This window comes from Prionailurus bengalensis, chromosome C2, assembly GCF_016509475.1.
Source record: "Prionailurus bengalensis isolate Pbe53 chromosome C2, Fcat_Pben_1.1_paternal_pri, whole genome shotgun sequence".
Lineage (NCBI taxonomy): Eukaryota > Metazoa > Chordata > Mammalia > Carnivora > Felidae > Prionailurus > Prionailurus bengalensis.
In genome coordinates this window covers 3,572,632-3,582,045 of record NC_057350.1, presented here as the reverse complement: position 1 = coordinate 3,582,045, position 9,414 = coordinate 3,572,632, and the positions used below count along the sequence as shown (strand labels likewise).

Below are 9,414 nucleotides of genomic sequence, written 5' to 3'. Positions count from 1 at the left end.
TACGCATCTAGAGCCAGAATGCCCAAATTCCAATTCCAATTCCAATGCCCAATTCCCCATGGCTTTGGTGACCTCAGGCAGTTCAGCTGCCCTCTGAGGCTCGGATTCCTATTTTGTAAACTGAGGAGAATATGCCCTTCTAATCTCAAAGAGCCGCCACGGGGACCAAAGATAATATTTTATTAATGTATTGCCATTTATTGTGACAGCTACATCATGTTAACAACAAAAATATTACCAAGAAATCACACATCCTTCATAGAAAGTTCCCCACACACCCACCCCAAGGTGTGTTGTTTGTTGTTGCTGTCAGAGTAGGGGAGGAGTGGCTGAGGAAACAGAGTTTGATCCTGCCCGACAGCCTTGTGGATGCCACATCCAAGAAGGGAAACATCCACAGATCTCCCAGGTCACACACACTTTGCCGGCCTTTCCCTCAGAAACAGTGACAGAATGGAAGATGGCGATCTTAACCAAATCTCAGGCCCAAACACATCATTTACTGAACAAAGAAACAATTTACAAGCTGATTAACACACAAGACCCTACAATTAACATTATTTGTTAGTTGCAAAGAAAAAAAGTTGTAAAAAAAAAGTCAGGTGTTTGGGATAAAGATGATTAAGATCTACTTTATGCTTGACGATTGCCACACTGACTACAATTGTGTCTTTTTATAATAAAACGTCAAAAATATTTTAATGTTAGAAATCTGTGATGATAATAGTAACGGAAATAAATTTTTGCTTTTATGCATGTGAAACTGTCAGAAACTCAACTTTCAGATTTGCTCTAACAATGACAGTAACTACGGTTTGCTAAGTTCCAACTTGTGCTGGCAGTGTTCTGTTGTTGTTTTTAATTTTGTTTAATGTTTATTTATTTTTGAGGGGGGGAAGGGCAGAGAGGGGGAGACACAGAATGCGAAGCAGGCTGCAGGTTCCGAGCTGTCGGCACAGAGCCCGATGTGGGCCTCAGACTCACGAACCACGAGATCGTGACACCAGCTAAGTCAGACACAACCCGCTGAGCCACCCAGGCGCCCCTGGGCTGGTGGTGTTTTAAGAGTTTTATATGAATTATCTTATTAAACCCGTGCTGCCATTCCCCCACCATACAGTTAAGGAAAGGAAGCCACAGAGAGGTAAAGTCGTTGCTTGTGATCATAGAGCCAGCGGGATTCAAAGCTCATACCCCTACTGCCTCCCAGATCTCTGATTTAAAGGAGTAACTATGGTTTTTGAGGAGTGGCCTTAACCATCTACCAAGCAGAGAACCACTGGCTCAATACGCTTTAGATTGGAAAAAGACAGCAAGTGGCATAAACAAATCCTGTTCTGGATCACATCGTTAGTAAGCAGCTGGGTGTCTGGCCATAGCACTGGTGAACCCTAAAATTTACAACTTATGTCCCACGCACAGGAGTCAGAGTTCCCCCTCCCCCCATCTTTCCATCTACAGTAATTTCACTACACGGCAGGTTTAGCAAGTGTCCAAATAAAGCAATACCGGGTGACAGCAGGGCCGCCTCCCCAGCCTCCCACAGCAACACGGGACCTGATCCAAACTCCTCCTTCCAGAAGCGTTCCCTGGCTCCGATCAGGCTCTCTCCCTCGCAGGAGACCTGGGGAGTCCCGGGAAGACTTCATCAGGCCAAGCCGGTTCCTGGCAGCTTGACCCCTAACTCCCAGGTGACCCCGAAGTGCCCGGTGATCACAAGAGCAGCGCCCTCAAACTCCGAAGGCCTTCAAAATGCTCGCTTAACTCATCCTTTGCCTTTCTTTGGGGGGAACGAGGGGCAAAAAGGTGAGGCCATCACCAGGAGGGGAAAAAAGAAAGAAATCCTCCTCTACTCCTTTAAAACCTTTTCAGGGAGGCCCTTCCCGTAATTCCCCCGCAAGGGTCTCCCGTCGCGCCCCAGCCGGCCCTCCCCGCCACCCGCCACCAGGCGTTTCCCATCATCCCCCAGGGAGCTCTTCCCAGCATCCCCCACGAGGGATTTCCCATCCACCCCCGCGGCGAGCTTGCGCAGAGGCGGCGCTCCGTGAAGACGGGCGGGCGCGGCCGGCGGGGCCTCGGGTGAGTGCGGACGGGGCGCGCCCACGGGTCCGCCCAGCTCCCTTTCTCGGGTAGGAAATCCTCTTCTGCCCTAACCCTTCCCCCCGTGTGGGTGACGGAGGCCACCTCTCTACCCACCTGCCCTCCTCCAAAACAAAGAACGAGAGCACAGGGACCCGACTGGAGCGGGTGCCCCGCGCCCCTCTCGTGGGGGTGCTCCCGAGCGGGGGGAGAGGGCTCTTGGAAGCCCTCCTGGGGGTCTGTTACCCAACCGTGCACACCTTTCTGACCCACTTCCGAGCGGAGGGCTGGAGGCCTGGCGGTTGCCATGGCAACTGGGGGAGTCCCCGAGCCGTCCCTTCTGAGCTCTTCAGGACCCTGCATGGGAAGCCCTAAGAACTGAGGACGGTGGGAGGCATGCCGGCAGGCCTGTTTTGTTGTGTTGCCTTTGCGGCAGCCGCTCAGAGAATAAGCAACAAAATGAACTCAGACCCATCTCAATTATGGAAACGTCAGGCTGTGTATTAAAATTGCTTATGTTCTTGGAAACGTATGCATGTGTTACAGGTATACCCACATATGACCATACATGTACAGATATAGGTACGTAGATACAGATATGTGGGTATACGGATGTAGATGTATAGCTATTTTAAAAACGGGAGTTGCGGGGGGGCGCCTGGGTGGCTCAGTCGGTTAAGCCTCTGACTTGCTCAGGTCATGACCTTGTGGTTTGTGCGTTCAAGTCCCGCATCCCACCCAGAGCCTGGATCCCACTTTGGATTCTGTGTCTCCCTCTCTGTCTGTTCCTCCCCCACTCGCATTCTGTCTCGTTGTCTCTCAAAAATAAAGAATAAAAAAACATTTTAAAATAGGAATTGCAACTTTTTTTTTTTTTTAGAAGGAGGGGGAAGGGCAGAGAGAGAGAGGAAGAGACAGAATCCCAAGCAGGTTCCACGCTGTCAGTGTGGAGCCTGACACAGGGGTCGATCTCACAAGCTGTGAGATCATGACCTGAGCCAAAGTCAAGAGTCAGTTGCTCAACCAACTGAGCCACCCTGGCGCCCTTAGATAGATACTTTATATGGATTTTTTTAAGTTTATTTATTTTGAAAGAGAGAGAGAGAGAGAGTGTGTGTGTGTGTGTGTGTGTGTGTGTGGAGGAGGGGCAGAAGGAGAGAGGGAATCCCAAGCAGGCTCTGCACTGTCAGTGTGGAGCCTGACACAGGGGTTGATCTCACAAACTGTGAAATCATGACCTCAGCCAAAGTCAAGAGTCATTTAACCAATTAAGCTATCCAGCCCCCCTCCAACAGATAGATATTTTAAAAACAGGAATTGCAACTTCTTATTTTAAAAAATAAAAGCTTTTAGGGGCGCCTGGGTAGCTCAGTTGGTTAAGCCTCGGATTTTGGCTCAGGTCATTATCTCACAGTTCGTAGGTTCAAGCCCCGCGTCAGGCTCTGCTGACAGCTCAGAGCCTGGAGCTTGTTTAGGATTCTGTATCTCCCTCTCTCTCTGCCCCTCGCCTGCTGGCGCTCTCTCTCTCTTTCTCTCTGTCTCAAAAATAAATAAACATTAAAAAAAATAAAAATAAAAGACTTTTAATGACATTTAGTGGATAGGAGTCAGATGCAGGGTTGGAACCCTAGCTCTGTTTACTTCTTTCTGGTCAGTTTGTCCATGTTTAAAATGGAGATCTAGCTAACTGCCCTCTTAGGGCCGTTGCCATGTCTGAATAAAATGTTTCTAATGAGCTCAGCCCAGTGGGGAGTGCTTAGTAAATGCAAGCTATTATTAATAAGTATTCTGTGTTAACTGTGTAGTAAGCTAAGCACCTTCTATGGGTAGGTCTTTGGTGAACTTTTGACTCCAGTTTATCTTAATTATCTTCAATTGTCATTTCTTGCTAAAGAGGGATCAAACCGCCAAGGTGTCAGCCAGGTAATTGTGAGGATCAGGGTTAGGCTATGATGAAGAGATTTCACTGAATGCTCGTATTCATTAGTGCTAATACACCTGAGGGCAGGAAGAGACTGCAGTTTCTGGAAATATATAGACATGTAGCTTCTCTTTTTAACATTTATTTCTTTGTTTTGAGAGAGAGAGAGAGAGAGCGCGTGAGCAGGAGAGGGGCGGGGGGGGTGGGGGTGGGGGGAGACAGAATCCCAAGCAGGCTCTGTGCTATCAGCGCAGAGCCCAAGGTGGGGCTCCACTTCACGAGCCATGGGATCATGACCTGAACCGGAAACTGAGAATCAGACACCTAACTGTGAGCCGCCCAGGCTGCCCTTGACTTGTGGATTCTTAAGTGCAAGTGGCTCTTGGAACAGTTTGAAGTCACGCCTCTCTCATGCAGACGGCAGTCAGCAAACAAGAAACAGACACACCTGCCTGAGTTATGTGCTTTAAGGAGGGATGTTGAGACTCGGGTCATCAAGAGACAAAAACGAATTCCTGACCACCCAGGAAGCGAAACCATTCAGTAATGTGCATGGGGGGGCGGGGGCAGGGAGGTTAGTGGAGTCAGCCGGGGTGGAGGCGAGATGTCTGGAAATTGTGCAGACTGGCCTTGTCTGCTGGACAGCACCTCAGGGGAAGAGGTGCGGCTCCTCTGTGCTCTGTTCTCACCACCCAGCACACAGTAAGGGTTCAGTCAACACAAGCTGATCAAACTGAATGTTAGGTATCATTTTGCAACAGCACTGGAAGTTATGCAACACTTGGAAAAGAGAAAGAAAAGGAAAGTGCATCCGGTTTTTATTCTTTTTTTCTTCTGCTTTATGAGCTGGGTTTTTTACCGCTCTTAAATCAGGTTTGATTTCCCAGGGGCCCTCTCAATACATTAGTTAAGTAATTGTAGCAGTGTGTGTGTGTGCGGGGCCCCGGGTTGGGTATTAGGGGGCTCTGAGGAAAGGAGGAAAATGTGCAGACCATTTAGGACAAATTCAACATTAATCCATGCTATGAAAAAAAAATTACCAAAACTCTGATGCTTCGTGGCTTCATCTTGGACCCCTATTCTAAAAAAGATGTCACTCCTCTGTCCTAGTGGATATGTAAGATTGGTCCTACTCTGCCGTCACAGATGACGTTGGTGTGGCCAGTGATGGTGGAGGGAGATCTCGAGGGACAAGGGGCTGCACCCTGCAGGACTTAAGGATGCATCAGGCTCTCTGAGCAAGGTGCAGGGAGGAGCCTGCGAGCCGAGTGACTTCTGCCACAACGAGGCTTGTCCTGCCCAACTTGCAGAAAGGTCATGAGAACCAAAGATAATGAGGATGAGATCCTCTGGAAACACCCCGTGCTGTAGAAATGGAACGTGTATATTTCGCTCGGGCTTTTAACTCGCTGACCACATACTCTTCGCTCTGTCCGGAAGAATCCGGAAGAATAATATGTTCCCACATGCTAGCGATGTAGCAAAGTGATGCAGTGGTCACCCTGAACCCACTCTCCCAAATGAAGAAATGTATCCATGTGAATATCTGCGTGCATAGGTCTCTGTCCACACCTCAGATCCACCTGTGTGGGATTTGGTTGTGTGCGGGTTGAGGGTTCACCGACCAGAGGGAGGAACGTGGAGACTAAATGCGCACTACCGTGTTACCTCCTAGAATGGCCGGCCCCGCCCGCTCTCCAGCCCGGCGACTGCTGCCCGCGGAACCCGTGCCTACTGTAAGTCATTTCTCTCCTTTGCTAATTTGATGGGCAAAAGGGCATCTCATGGTGCTTTTACTTTGTATTTCCCGGAGTGTTCGTGAGGACAAGCACTTTTCCGCCAAAGGCTTATTCTTCACCGACATGAGCTACTGTTAATTTTTTAGATCATTTTTCTCCAGGACGCCCTCCTAGATCAGTGTATGCTGTTCTCTCTTTCTGAAACGCGATTCCCGATTCTCATGTTTCTCTTCACCTTGAATACCCTACCCAGACGCAACCTGCTGGGGGGCTGCTTTCCTACCTGCTTCGAGCCCCTGGGTCCCCCTCCCTTCTGTTGCGTTCCTGCCACAATCGTGACTGGTGCCTTCAGGTCTGCCTCCCTAAGTGCTCCCAGGGCCTTGACCCCCATAGTCTAGCACAGAGCCTGACACAAGGTCAAGGCTCAAATTATTAAAAATTACTAAGTGTTTTTTGCAAAGTGGGTAAAATGCAGTGAAGTATAAAGAAAAAAGGAAAGACTACCAGGAACCTTGCCTCCCAGGTCCGGCCGTTCCTGGCATTTTGGCGTGAATCCTTCCAGGCTTTTTAAATGCACAGATATTTGTACTTGATGGGAATGCTTTCATTTCTCACTTGCCATTACCATGTACCTTCTATGGCACACGTGTCCGAGCTTCTTCAGAAGTGTTTTAAATTTTTTTTTTAATGTTTATTTTTTACTTTTGAGAGAGACAGAGACAGAATGCAAGTGGGTTGGGGCAGAGAGAGAGAGGGAGACACAGAATCCGAAGCAGGCTCCGGGCTCTGAGCTGTCAGCACAGAGCCTGACGCGGGACTCAAACTCATGAGCTGTGAGATCATGACCTGAGCCGAAGTCGGACACTCAACCGACTGAGCCACCCAGGCACCCCACTTCAGAAGTGTTTTAAATGACCAATGTTTTGCCTTGAGGATATGTCAAAATTATCTTCATTCGATCAAGGTTTGATAAAAGAATGAGTGGAAATGTTTAATACAAGTTTGAAGGAGGTACGGAGCGTTCCTTAAGGAGATTATACTCCTTTACGTTTTTAAGGAAATACCTTTTCAGCTGTCTTTTCTGGACACCCCCTTCAATCCCTACTCTGGAGCGACCGTCAAAAGTGCTTCCTCGGCTCTGGGTGCGAGCCTCGCCTCTGCTTCGGGCCCCGGTATACCTGCGTGTAACTATGTCTGTCTCTCCCTCCCGGGCCTGGTCTTTAATGATCCAGCTGCTAGGAGAAGCCTCTAAAAGGCTGGGGGCCAAGCACAGTACGTAGTCAGGAGAGCTGCGGGATCGTTTCCCTCCCCCTCCACAAAGAGGAGAGCCACAGAGGGTTGAAAACACCACGTGAGCACTACAACTTGGCACTGAAACCCTGGCTGGGACCCCCTGTGGGCCACGCCGGGGGTCCTGGTCGCCACCCGCGCCACTGCCGCCGTTCCTGGCACAAGGGGCAGGTTCTCGGTGCGGGGACCCTAGAAGTTTCCCCACCGAAACGGGATGGAAATGTAAAATCCCACGTCTGTTAAGCAAGGTCAGTTGGGCGAAGACGACTTCATCTCACCAGTGCGCTCCTTTGATTGGCTCCGTAGAATGTTCAGAATCCTGTTTGATTCACAAAAGTTGGGATATCAACAAAGTGCATGATTGTTTTTTCTGAAACACTTTAAAAATTTTTTTAAGTTAAAACTAGAAAATGTGTAACCTGTTTAAGGATCTTTGGGGGGATTTGGGGGTTTCGTGGCTGGAGGTTCTCTGTTGTTTCATGCCAGCTAGATGGTGAGCGCCCTGTCCTTTCCCTCTGTGTAACAGGGACAGTGTCTTGCACAGAGAAGTGCTCAGTGACCCTGCCTTAGAGGAGGAAACACTGAGGTATAAACACGTTCAGGAACATTCCACAGTGGCACATCCAGTAAGTGCTGATCGGCCCAGCGGCGATCGCGAGGAGCATGCTTGCGGGAGGAAGGTGGGCGCGGGCAGCCAGGCCACTCTTTGGTACCCGGCCACTGACGTGGCACACTGCACGTCCCCTCACAGATGCGCCCGTGTCTGCCAGCAGGGGGATGGCTGTGAAGGAACACATAGGCGCCCTGTAGCACATTTGGCTTTAAAACCTCTATTAGCTCTATGCCCCCGAGCCGAACCTTAACACGACTTACATTAAAGATCGGGGGCAGGAAATCAAATTCCATTTTTATTTTATTTTAATTTAAACATTTTTTAGGATTCTTTATTTATTTCAAGAGAGACAGAGACGGTGTGATTAGGGAGGGGCAGAGAGCGAATCCCAAGCAGGCTCCGTACCGTCAGCGCAGAGCCCAACGTGGGGCTCAGACTTACGAAACCGTGAGATCTTGACCTGAGCTGAAACCAAGAGTCGGACGCTTAACCGACCGAGCCACCCAGGTGCCCTGAACTCCATTTTTAGAAGAAACTGGCAAACCCACAAAATAAGCTGCGGAGAGGGGCTTTGTAGTTCCCTCTTACCCAGCGTCCGGGAACCGTTACGCACTCATGCCGATGAGCTGTGTTTGCCAGTATTTGAGCCACTGCACGCTTGTGACCAGTCAGCGTCAAGGGTTCAGCCAGGGCCCCCTGTGTGCCAGGCTTGACTCTAGGTGCTAAGGATTCACGGTGGACAAACAGGTAAAAAAAAAAACCTCTAGCCAGGCGCCATCCTAACACGTGACCTCCTTCGCCCTCACGTCAGCCCCAGGGAACCATGGGTGAGAGCTGGCGCTCGGGAGGGTAAGGTGATGTTCCCAGGGTGCCCCTCCAGTGAGGACGGGCCACCGCCGTCCACTCTGTTCGTTAGCAACAACGCGGATAATTGAGCGGAGATCACCTCGCTCACCGCCGAGCGCCCCAGAGCTGCCAGAATTCTGAGTTTTTGATGAGTGGCGATAAAATGAAGCTTCTCTTCTCCGGGTTAAGTGAGCCCCGCTGATTTTACCTCTCTAATAATGCTTAATGCTTGGATGCTTTCTAAGCCTGAGGCATTTCCTCAAGCTCTGAAGCCCAGAATCGCCAGAGCTGTCTCCAGGGAGGCCTTCTCTGGGAATGTCTGCCTCTGCTCCTTCCCTGGAGCGTCCTGGCCTCGCCTCCCGGTTCCGGGTCCGCAGACACCGAGCTCTCTCGGACCGGAGGTCCTTGTTTTAAGCCTTACTTCTCGTCGCAACCCCAGCCCCCGAGCACAGGACTTATCTTACACACAGTAGGGTCTCATTCTCCCGTTCTTGGTCATGAAGGACCGAACCTCCCAGTAGGTGGAGTGCCTCCTCCCTGCAAATTGGGGGGGTGACAAAGGCTGACCCCTCAGGTTGGATCTGCCCACCCTCGTCCTCCCTCGGGGTCACTCGGGTCACAGACACGCTCACCGCTTCACACGCACAGATTGGCACCAATAGAAATTCGCGATGTCCTTATTTTCTGTCTCTCGACACCTGCTGCCCTCCCCCAGTGTTTGCTGCCCTCCCGCTAAATCCTCTGGATTGTCCCCAAACACCAGAGGCCACCTCCTCCGTCTTCACCTTCAGCCCCCGACTTCACCTTCTGCAAGAAGGGAGAGCAGATAACTCTCACCTCCCGCCTTCCCGCCCACAAAATGATCTCTGTCTCCATCCCGAGGCTCATTCTTCCGCGCGTGTTTTGGATTCCTGTCTTTGTGCCCC

At 50.4% G+C, this 9,414-nt stretch overlaps 1 protein-coding gene across 2 annotated transcripts in view; it reads left to right on the top strand.

The window, feature by feature from the left end:
- Window positions 1-2,011: 2,011 nt before the first annotated feature.
- The window catches only part of SLC37A1 (solute carrier family 37 member 1), a 78,403-nt gene continuing 71,000 nt past the window's right edge, over window positions 2,012-9,414 (top strand). Inside the window, exons 1-2 of one of the 2 annotated variants that reach the window (XM_043593530.1) lie at window positions 2,032-2,079; window positions 5,676-5,736. The gene's annotated coding sequence lies outside the window, so the exon portion shown is untranslated. Of the gene's footprint in view, window positions 2,080-5,675; window positions 5,737-9,414 lie in introns of both variants that reach the window. The other variant, XM_043593531.1, reaches the window with a different exon arrangement.